Source organism: Triticum aestivum, chromosome 6D (genome assembly GCF_018294505.1).
Source record: "Triticum aestivum cultivar Chinese Spring chromosome 6D, IWGSC CS RefSeq v2.1, whole genome shotgun sequence".
In the NCBI taxonomy this organism is placed as follows: Eukaryota; Viridiplantae; Streptophyta; class Magnoliopsida; order Poales; family Poaceae; genus Triticum; species Triticum aestivum.
Window position 1 is genome coordinate 258,669,038 of NC_057811.1, and position 11,107 is coordinate 258,680,144.

Genomic DNA, 11,107 nt, shown 5'->3' on the forward strand with positions numbered 1-11,107 from the left:
TATGCTGTTTGACCGATAAAGATCTTTGTAGAATATGTAGGAACCAATATGAGCATCCAGGTTCCGCTATTGGTTCTTGACCGGAGATGAGTCTCGATCATGTCTACATAGTCCTCGAACCCGTAGGGTCCGCACGCTTAATGTTCGATGACGATCGGTATTATGAGTTTATGTGTTTTGATGTACGAAGGTTGTTCGGAGTCCCGGATGTGATCACGGACATGACGAGGAGTCTCGAAATGGTCGAGACATAAAGATCGATATATTGGAAGGCTATGTTTGGACATCGGAATGGTTCTAGGTGAGTTCGGGCATTTACTGAAGTACCGGGGGTTACCGGAACCCCCCGGGGAGTGTATGGGCCTTATTGGGCCTTAGTGGAGAGAGAGAGGGGCGGCTAGGGCAGGCCCCGCGCCCCCTCCCCCTTGGGTCCGAATTGTACTAGGGAAGGGGGGCGGCGCCCCCCTTTCCTTCTCCCTCTCTCCTCATTCCTTCCTCTCCTACTCCAACTTGGGAAGGGGGAATCCTACTCCCACCGGGAGTAGGACTCCCCCCTTGGGCATGCCATGAGAGGGCCGGCCCTCCCCTCCTCCACTCCTTTATATACGGTGGAGGGGGCACCCCATAGACATACAAGTTGATTGTTTAGCCGTGTGCGGTGCCCCCCTCCACAGATTTCCACCTCGGTCATATCGTTGCAGTGCTTAGGCGAAGCCCTGCGCCGGTAGCTTCATCATCACCATCACCATGCCGTCGTGCTGATGAAAATCTCCCTCGACCTCAGCTGGATCTAGAGTTCGTGGGACGTCACCGAGCTGAACGTGTGCAGATCGCGGAGGTACCGTACCTTCAGTGCTAGGATCGATCGGATCATGAAGACGTACGACTATATCAACCGCGTTATCATAAGCTTCCGCTTTCGGTCTACGAGGGTCCGTGGACAACACTCTCCCCTCTCGTTGCTATGCATCACCTAGATGAATCTTGCGTGTGCGTTGGAATTTTTTTGAAATTGCTGTGTTGCCCAACAGTGGCATCCGAGCCAGGTCTATGCGTAGATGTTATATGCACGAGTAGAACACAAAGAGTTGTGGCCGCTAATAGTCATACTGCTTACCAGCATGTAATACTTTGATTCAGCGGTATTGTTGGATGAAGCGGCTCAGACCGACATTACGCGTACGCTTACGCGAGACTAGTTCTACCGACGTGCTTCGCACTGTCTGTTTCTCCAACTTTAGTTGAATCGAGTGTGACTACGCCCGGTCCTTGTTGAAGGTTAAAACAGCAAACTTGACGAAAAATCGTTGTGGTTTTGATGCGTAGGTAAGAACGGTTCTTGCTAAGCCCGTAGCAGCCACGTAAAATTTGCAACAACAAAGTAGAGGACGTCTAACTTGTTTTTGCAGGGCATGTTGTGATGTGATATGGTTAAGACGTGATTAGATAAATTGTTGTATGAGATGATCATGTTTTGTAACACAGTTATCGACAACTGGCAGGAGCCATATGGTTGTCGCTTTATTGTATGAAATGCAACCGCCATGTAATTGCTTTACTTTATCACTAAGCAGTAGCGATAGTCGTAGAAGCAATAGTTGGCAAGACGATAACGATGCTTCGATGGAGATCAAAGTGTCAAGCCGGTGACGATGGTGATCATGATGGTGCTTTGGAGGTGGAGATCAAAGGCACAAGATGATGATGGCCATATCATATCACTTATATTGATTGCATATGATGTTTATCCTTTATGCATCTTATTTTGCTTAGTTCGGCGGTAGCATTATAAGATGATCTCTCACTAAATTTTAAGGTATAAGTGTTCTCCCTGAGTATGCACCGTTGCTACAGTTCGTCGTGCTGAGACACCACATGATGGTCGGGTGTGATAAGCTCTACGTTCACATACAACAGGTGCAAGCCAGTTTTGCACACGCAGAATACTCAGGTTAAACTTGACGAGCCTAGCATATGCAGATATGGCCTCGGAACACTAAGACCGAAAGGTCGAGCATGAGTCATATAGTAGATATGATCAACATAGTGATGTTCACCATTGAAAACTACTCCATGTCACGTGATGATCGGACATGGTTTAGTTGATATGGATCACGTGATCACTTTGATGATTAGAGGGATGTCTATCTAAGTGGGAGTTCTTAAGTAATATGATTAATTGAACTTTAATTTATCATGAACTTAGTACCTGATAGTATTTTGCATGTCTATGTTGTTGTAGATAGATGGCCCGTGCTGTTGTTCCGTTGAATTTTAATGCGTTCCTAGAGAAAGCTAAGTTGAAAGATGATGGTAGCAATTACACGGACTGGGTCCGTAACTTGAGGATTATCCTCATTGCTGCATAGAAGAATTACGTCCTAGAAGCACCGCTAGGTGACAAACCCACTAGAGGAGCAACACCAGATGTTATGAACGTCTGGCAGAGCAAAGCTGATAACTACTCGATAGTTCAGTGTGCCATGCTTTACGGCTTAGAACCGGGACTTCAACGACGTTTTGAACGTCATGGAGCATATGAGATGTTCCAAGAGTTGAAGTTAATATTTCAAGAAAATGCCCGGATTGAGAGATATGAAATCTCCAACAAGTTCTACAGCTGCAAGATGGAGGAGAATAGTTATGTCAGTGAACATATACTCAGAATGTCTGGGTACCACAACCACTTGACTCAACTGGGAGTTAATCTTCCTGATGATAGTGTCATTGATAGAGTTCTTCAATCACTGCCACCAAGCTACAAGAGCTTCGTGATGAACTATAATATGCAAGGGATGGATAAGACAATTCTCGAGCTCTTCGCGATGCTAAAGGCTGCGGAGGTAGAAATCAAGAAAGTGCATCAAGTGTTGATGGTCAACAAGACCACCAGTTTCAAGAAAAAGGGTAAAGGAAGAAGGGGAACTTCAAGAAGAACAGCAAGCAAGTTGCTGCTCAAGTGAAGAAGCCCAAGTCTGGCCCTAAGCCTGAGACTGAGTGCTTCTACTGCAAAGGGACTAGTCACTGGAAGCGGAACTGCCCCAAGTATTTGGCGGAGAAGAAGGATGGCAAAGTGAAAGGTATATTTGATATACATGTTATTGATGTGTACCTTACTAATGATCGCAGTAGCGCCTGGGTATTTGATACTGGTTTTGTTGCTAATATTTGCAACTCGAAACAGGGGCTATGGATTAAGCGAAGATTGGCTAAGGACGAGGTGACGATGCGCGTGGGAAATGCTTCCAAAGTCGATGTGGTCGCTGTCGGCACGCTACCTCTACATCTACCTTCGGGATTAGTTTTATACCTAAATAATTGTTATTTGGTGCCAGCGTTGAGCATGAACATTATATCTGGATCTTGTTTGATGCGAGACGGTTATTCATTTAAATCAGAGAATAATGGTTGTTCTATTTGTATGAGTAATATCTTTTATGGTCATGCACCCTTGATGAGTGGTCTACTTTTACTAAATCTTGATAGTAGTGATACACATGTTCATAGTATTGAATCCAAAAGATATAAGTTTAATAATGATAGTGCAACTTATTTGTGGCACTGCTGTTTATGTCATATTGGTGTAAAGCGCATGAAGAAACTCCATGCTGATGGGCTTTTGGAATCACTTGATTATGAATCACTTGATGCTTGCGGACCATGCCTCATGGGCAAGATAACTAAGACTCTATTCTCCGGAACAATGGAGCGAGCAACAGACTTGTTGGAAATAATACATACTGATGTATGCGGTCCGATGAGTGTTGATGCTCGCGGCGGGTATCGTTATTTTCTTACCTCCACAGATGATTTGAGTAGATATGGGTATATCTACTTGATGAAACATAAGTCTGAAACATTTGAAAAGTTCAAAGAATTTCAGAGTGAAGTGGAAAATGATCATAACAAGAAAATAAAGTTTCTACAATCTGATCACGGAGGAGAATATTTGAGTTACGAGTTTGGTCTTCATTTGAAACAATGCGGAATAGTTCCCAACTCACGCCACCCGGAACACCACAGCGTAATGGTGTGTCGGAACGGCGTAATTGTACTTTATTAGATATGGTGCGATCTATGATGTCTCATACTGATTTACCGCTATCGTTTTGGGGTTATGCTTTAGAGACGGCTGCATTCACGTTAAATAGGGCACCATCTAAATCCGTTGAGACGACACCTTATGAACTGTGGTTTGGCAAGAAACCCAAGTTGTCGTTTCTTAAAGTTTTGGGTTGCGATGCTTATGTGAAAAAGCTTCAACCTGATAAGCTCGAACCCAAATTGGAGAAATGTGTCTTCATAGGATACCCAAAGGAGACTGTTGGGTACACCTTCTATCACAGATCCGAAGGCAAGATATTTGTTGCTAGGAATGGATTGTTTCTAGAGAAAGAGTTTCTCTCGAAATAAGTGAGTAGGAGGAAAGTAGCACTTGATGAGGTAACTGTACCTGCTCCCTTATTGGAAAGTAGTTCATCACAGAAATCAGTTCCAGTGATTCCTACACCAGTAAGTGAGGAAGCTAATGATGATGATCATGAAACTTCTGATCAAGTTACCACCGAACCCCGTAGGTCAACCAGAGTAAGATCTGCACCAGAGTGGTACGGTAATCCTATTCTGGAGGTCATGTTACTTGACCATGACGAACCTACGAACTATGAGGAAGCGATGATGAGCCCAGATTCCGCAAAATGGCTTGAGGCCATGAAATCTGAGATGGAATCCATGTATGAGAACAAAGAGTGGACTTTGGTTGACTTGCCCGATGATCGGCAAGCCATAGAGAATAAATGGATCTTCAGGAAGAAGACTGACGCTGACTGTAATGTTACTGTCTACAAAGCTCGACTTGTTGCGAAAGGTTTTCGACAAGTTCAAGGAGTTGACTACGATGAGACCTTCTCACCCGTAGCGATGCTTAAGTCCGTCTGAATCATGTTAGCAATTGCCGCATTTTATGATTATGAAATTTGTTAAATGGATGTCAAAACTGCATTCCTTAATGGATATCTTAAAGAAGAGTTGTATATGATGCAACTGGAAGGTTTTGTCGATCCAAAAGGTGCTAACAAAGTGTGCAAGCTCCAGTGATCCATTTATGGACTGGTACAAGCATTTCGGAGTTGGAATATACGCTTTGATAGTGTGATCAAAGCATATGGTTTTATACAGACTTTTGGAGAAGCCTGTATTTACAAGAAAGTGAGTGGGAGCTCTGTAGCATTTCTGATATTATATGTGGATGACATATTGTTGATCGGAAATGATACTGAATTTCTGAATAGCATAAAAGGATACTTGAATAAGAATTTTTCAATGAAAGACCTCGGTGAAGCTGCTTATATATTGCGCATCAAGATCTATAGAGATAGATTAAGACGCCTAATTGTACTTTCACAAAGCACATACCTTGATAAAGTTTTGAAGAAGTTCAAAATGGATCAAGCAAAGAAAGGGTTCTTGCCTGTGTTACAAGGTGTGAAGTTGAGTCAGACTCAATGCCCGACCACTGCAGAAGATAGAGAGAAAATGAAAGTCATTCCCTATGCTTCAGCCATAGGTTCTATCATGTATGCAATGCTGTGTACCAGACCTGATGTGTGCCTTGCTATTAGTTTAGCAGGGAGGTACCAAAGTAAACCAGGAGTGGATCACTGGACAGCGGTCAAGAACATCCTGAAATACCTAAAAGGACTAAGGATATGTTTCTCGTTTATGGAGGTGACAAAGAGCTCATTGTATACTGTTACGTCGATGCAAGCTTTGTCACTGATCCGGATGACTCCAAGTCACAAACCGGATACATATTTTTATTGAATGGTGGAGCTGTTAGTTGGTGCAGTTCCAAGCAGAGCGTCGTGGCGGGATCTACGTGTGAAGCGGAGTACATAGCTGCTTCGGAAGCAGCAAATGAAGGAGTCTGGATGAAGGAGTTCATATCCGATCTAGGTGTCATACCTAGTGCATCGGGTCCAATGAAAATCTTTTGTGACAATACTGGTGCAATTGCCTTAGCAAAGGAATCCAGATTTCACAAGAGAACCAAGCATATCAAGAGACGCTTCAATTCCATCCGCGATCAAGTCAAGGAAGGAGACATAGAGATTTGCAAGATACATACGGATCTGAATGTTGCAGACCCGTTGACTAAGCCTCTCTCACGAGAAAAACATGATCAGCACCAAGACTCCATGGGTGTTAGAATCATTACAATGTAATCTAGATTATTGACTCTAGTGCAAGTGGGAGACTGAAGGAAATATGCCCTTGAGGCAATAATAAAGTTGTTATTTATATTTCCTTATATTATGATAAATGTTTATTATTCATGCTAGAATTGTATTAAACGGAAACTTAGTACATGTGTGAATACATAGAAGAACAGAGTGTCACTAGTATGCCTATACTTGACTAGCTCGTTAATCAAAGATGGTTAAGTTTCCTAGCCATGGACAAGAGTTGTCATTTGATGAATGGGATCACATCATTAGAGGATGATGTGATTGACTTGACCCATCCGTTAGCTTAGCATGATGATCATCTAGTTTGTTGCTATTGCTTTCTTCATAACTTATACATGTTCCTATGACTATGAGATTATGCAACTCCCGAATACCGGAGCAACACTTAGTGTGCTATCAAACGTCATAACGTAACTGGGTGATTATAAAGATGCTCTACAGGTGCCTCCGATGGTATTTGTTGAGTTGGCATAGATCGAGATTAGGATTTGTCACACCGATTGTCGGAGAGGTATCTCTGGGCCCTCTCGGTAATGCACATCACTATAAGCCTTGCAAGCAATGTGACTAATGAGTTGGTTACGGGATGATGCATTACGGAACGAGTAAAGAGACTTGCTGGTAACGAGATTGAACTAGGTATTGAGATGCCGACGATCGAATCTCGGGCAAGTAACATACCGATGACAAAGGGAACAACGTATGTTGTTATGCGGTTTGACCGATAAATATATTCATAGAATATGTATGAACCAATATGAGCATCCAGGTTCCGCTATGGGTTATTGACCGGAGATGAGTCTCAGTCATGTCTAAATAGTTCTCAAACCCGTAGGGTCCGCATGCTTAACGTTTGATGACGATCGGTATTATGAGTTTATGTGTTTTGATGTACCGAAGGTTGTCCGGAGTCCCGGATGTGATCACGGACATGACGAGGAGTCTCGAAATGGTAGAGACGTAAAGATTGATATATTGGAAGGCTATGTTTGGACATCAGAATGGTTCCGGGTGAGTTCGGACATTTACCGGAGTACCGGGGGGTTACCGGAACCCCCCGGGGAATGTATGGGCCTTATTGGGCCTTAGTGGAGAGAGAGAGAGAGAGCGGGGCGGCTAGGGCAGGCCGCGCCCCCTCCCCCTTGGGTCTGAATTGGACTAGGGAAGGGGTCGGCGCCCCCCTTTCCTTCTCCCTCTCTCCTCCTTCCTTCCTCTCCTACTCCAACTTGGGAAGGGGGAATCCTACTCCCACCGGGAGTAGGACTCCCCCCTTGGGCACGCCATGAGAGGGCCGGCCCTCCCCCTCCTCCACTCCTTTATATACGGGGGAGGGGGCACCCCATAGACACACAAGTTGGTTGTTTAGCCGTGTGCGGTGCCCCCCTCCACAGATTTCCACCTCGGTCATTCGTTGCAGTGCTTAGGCGAAGCCCTACGCCGGTAGCTTCATCATCACCGTCACCACGCCGTCGTGTTGACCAAACTCTCCCTCAAGCTCAGCTGGATCTAGAGTTCATGGGACGTCACCGAGCTAAACGTGTGCAGATCGCGGAGGTGCCGTACCTTCGGTGCTAGGACCGGTCGGATCGTGAAGACGTACGACTACATCAACCGCGTTGTCGTCACGCTTCCGCTTTCGGTCTACGAGGGTACGTGGACAACACTCTCCCCTCTCGTTGCTATGCATCACCTAGATGGAGCTTGCGTGTGTGTAGGAATTTTTTTGGAATTACTGCGTTCCCCAACACATTCATGGTTCGGAACAACAAATTAGTAGTACTGATGCAATTCCCTCTAAATAATAGAATGGGAGAAATGGTAGGAATATAAGAATTCATTTTCTCCCTATGGGCTACTCATATAATAATTCATGTTCCTTAAGGACAACAAAAGTAAAATGTTACATGTTTTAAGAAGTTTTCTTTGAAAAGTGCTCCCTCCATTCACAAATGTAAGATGTTCTAACCTTTATCCGAATCAGATGTATATAGACACTCTAACTTTTATCTGAAGCAGATGTATATAGACATGTTTAGTCTATTTGTTTACTCATTTCAGTCTGTATGTAGTTCATATTGAAATATCCAAAACATCTTATATTTTGTAGACAGAGGGAGTTCATCCTAAATTTCTCTATATTTTAGTCCCTACATAAATTTTTCTTAAATAAACTTTATTCAAGTATTTAGCATTTGTGTTCTTAAAAAATTGTCTAGCCCATGCAGTCAGCACGGGTCGATGACTAGTTTTACCTAAGTTGGCTCCAAAACGACCTATACTTAGCTTTGTTTCCTCCAAAGTGACTTAAGTTATCTCTAAGTAAGCTCTAATATGCTAAGTTAGCTCTAATATGCTTGTTACCTAGGGTAGCTCAATAATGACCTATACTTAGCTGACTTATGTCAAAAACGACATAGTTAGCTTACTTGGGTAAAAAAATGGCATAATAACCTTGGTAACCTCATAAATGTCATATACTTAGCTTATTTTCCTCCAAAATGACATAATAAGCTTACTTAGCTCCAAAATGATCCATTATACCTGAGTTAGCTCTAAAATGACCTATACTTAGCTTTATTTCCTCCAAAATGACCTAAGTGTAACGCCCACGATGCGGCTATATCTCCCACGTGTCGAGGCACGACTTAGAGGCATAACCGCATTGTGGTATTGTCGCAAGAAGGGTTATCTTCACACAATCCCATGTAATGAACAAGAATGGGATAACGAGAGTTGGCTTACAATCGCCACTTCACACAATACATAAATATAATTCATACATCATCCAAAATCCACACATAGACCGACTACGATCAAGATCCAAATGAAAACAAGATAACCCCAAATGCTAGATCCCCGATCGTCCCAACTGGGCTCCACTACTGATCATCAGGAAAAGAAACATAGTAACGACCACGTTCCTCGTCGAACTCCCACTTGAGCTCGGTTTCGTCATCTGCACTGGCATCGTCAGCACCTGCAACTGTTTTGGTAGAATCTGTGAGTCACGAGGACTCAGCAATCTCACACCCGCGAGATCAAGACTATTTAAGCTTACAGGAAAGGATGGTGTAATGAGGTGGAGCTGCAGCGGGTACTAAGCATATATGGTGGCTAACATATGCAAATGAGAGTGAGAAGAGAAGCAACGCAACGGTCGCGAAGCTAGAAATGATCAAGAAGTGATCCTGAAACTACTTACGTTCATGCATAACTCAAACCGTGTTCACTTCCCGGACTCCGCCGAGAAGAGACCATCACGGCTACACACACGGTTGATGTATTTTACTTGGGTCAAGTGACAAGTTCTCTACAACCGGACATTAACAAATTCCCATCTGCCTCATAACCGCGGGCACGGCTTTCGAAAGATAATACCCTGCAGGGGTGTCCCAACTTAGCCCATCATAAGCTCTCACGGTCAACATAACCTTCTCCCGAGAAGACCCGATCAGTCTCGGAATCCCGGTTTACAAGACATTTCGACAATGGTAAAACAAGACCAGCAAAGCCGCCCGAATGTGTTAACAAATCCCGATAGGAGCTGCACATATCTCGTTCTCAGGGCACACCGGATGAGCAGTCCATACAACTAAAACCAGGCCTCAAGTTTCCCCGAGGTGGCCCTGCAAAGGGCTCTAGTTTGGACCAGCACTCAGAGGAACACTGGCCCGGGGGTTTAAATAAAGATGACCCTCGGGCTCGCGAAAACCCAAGGGAAAAGGCTTAGGTGGCAAATGGTAAAACCAAGGTTGGGCCTTGCTAGAGGAGTTTTATTCAAGGCGAACTGTCAAGGGGGTCCCATAAATCACCCAACCGCGTAAGGAACGCAAACTCAAGGAACATAATACCGGTATGACGGAAACTAAGGCGGCAAGAGTGGAACAAAACACCAGGCATAAGGCCGAGCCTTCCACCCTTTACCAAATATATAGATGCATTAATATAATAAGAGATATTGTGATATTCCAAAATATCCATGTTCCAACATGGAACCAACTTCAACTTCACCTGCAACTAGCAACGCTATAAGAAGGGCTGAGCAAAAGCGGTAACTTAGCCAAACAACGGTTTGCTAGGAAAGGATGGTTAGAGGTTTGACATGGCAATATGGGAGGCATGATATAGCAAGTGGTAGGTAGCGCAGCATGGCAATAGAATGAACAACTAGCAAAGCAAAGATAGAAGTGATTTCGAGGGTATGGTCATCTTGCCTGCAAGGTTCTCAGAGTTGTCGAAAGCTTGATCCTCGTAAGCGTACTCAAAAGGTTCCTCGTTCACGAACTCGTCTCCCGGCTCTACCCACAACAAGAACACAAGAACCAGAACCACAATCAATCACGGGAAATGCACAAACAACATGATGCAATACATGTATGATATGCGAGATGTGGTATGCGATGCATATGCGTGCTCCGGAAGAAAAATGATGAACAAGGCAGTAACTTGGCATACCAAGCATGCCACTGGAAAGATGAGATGATTTCGGTCGAAATCGATATAAAGATCACCGGAAACGGATGCACGGTTTGCAAATGGCAAACAAAACAAGAATGACACGAATCTGCGATTAACAGCATGATAGCACTTAGAATACATCAAATCAAGTAACTATGCTACCGCACTCCAACATAGCAACAAAGCATATGACAGTAATCTACCGGAGATGCTTGACAAAAGAGGAACACTGAGCTACGGCTAGATCACACCATAACAGGTTCAAACAAGCATGGCAAAAGTGCAAATGATAACAGGTTCACAGACTTGGTGAAAATTACTGGACATGCCTGAAACAGCATCAGGTAGCAATGTTTAGAGCATGAAATCAACATGCTACAGGAACTTAACATGGCAAACCA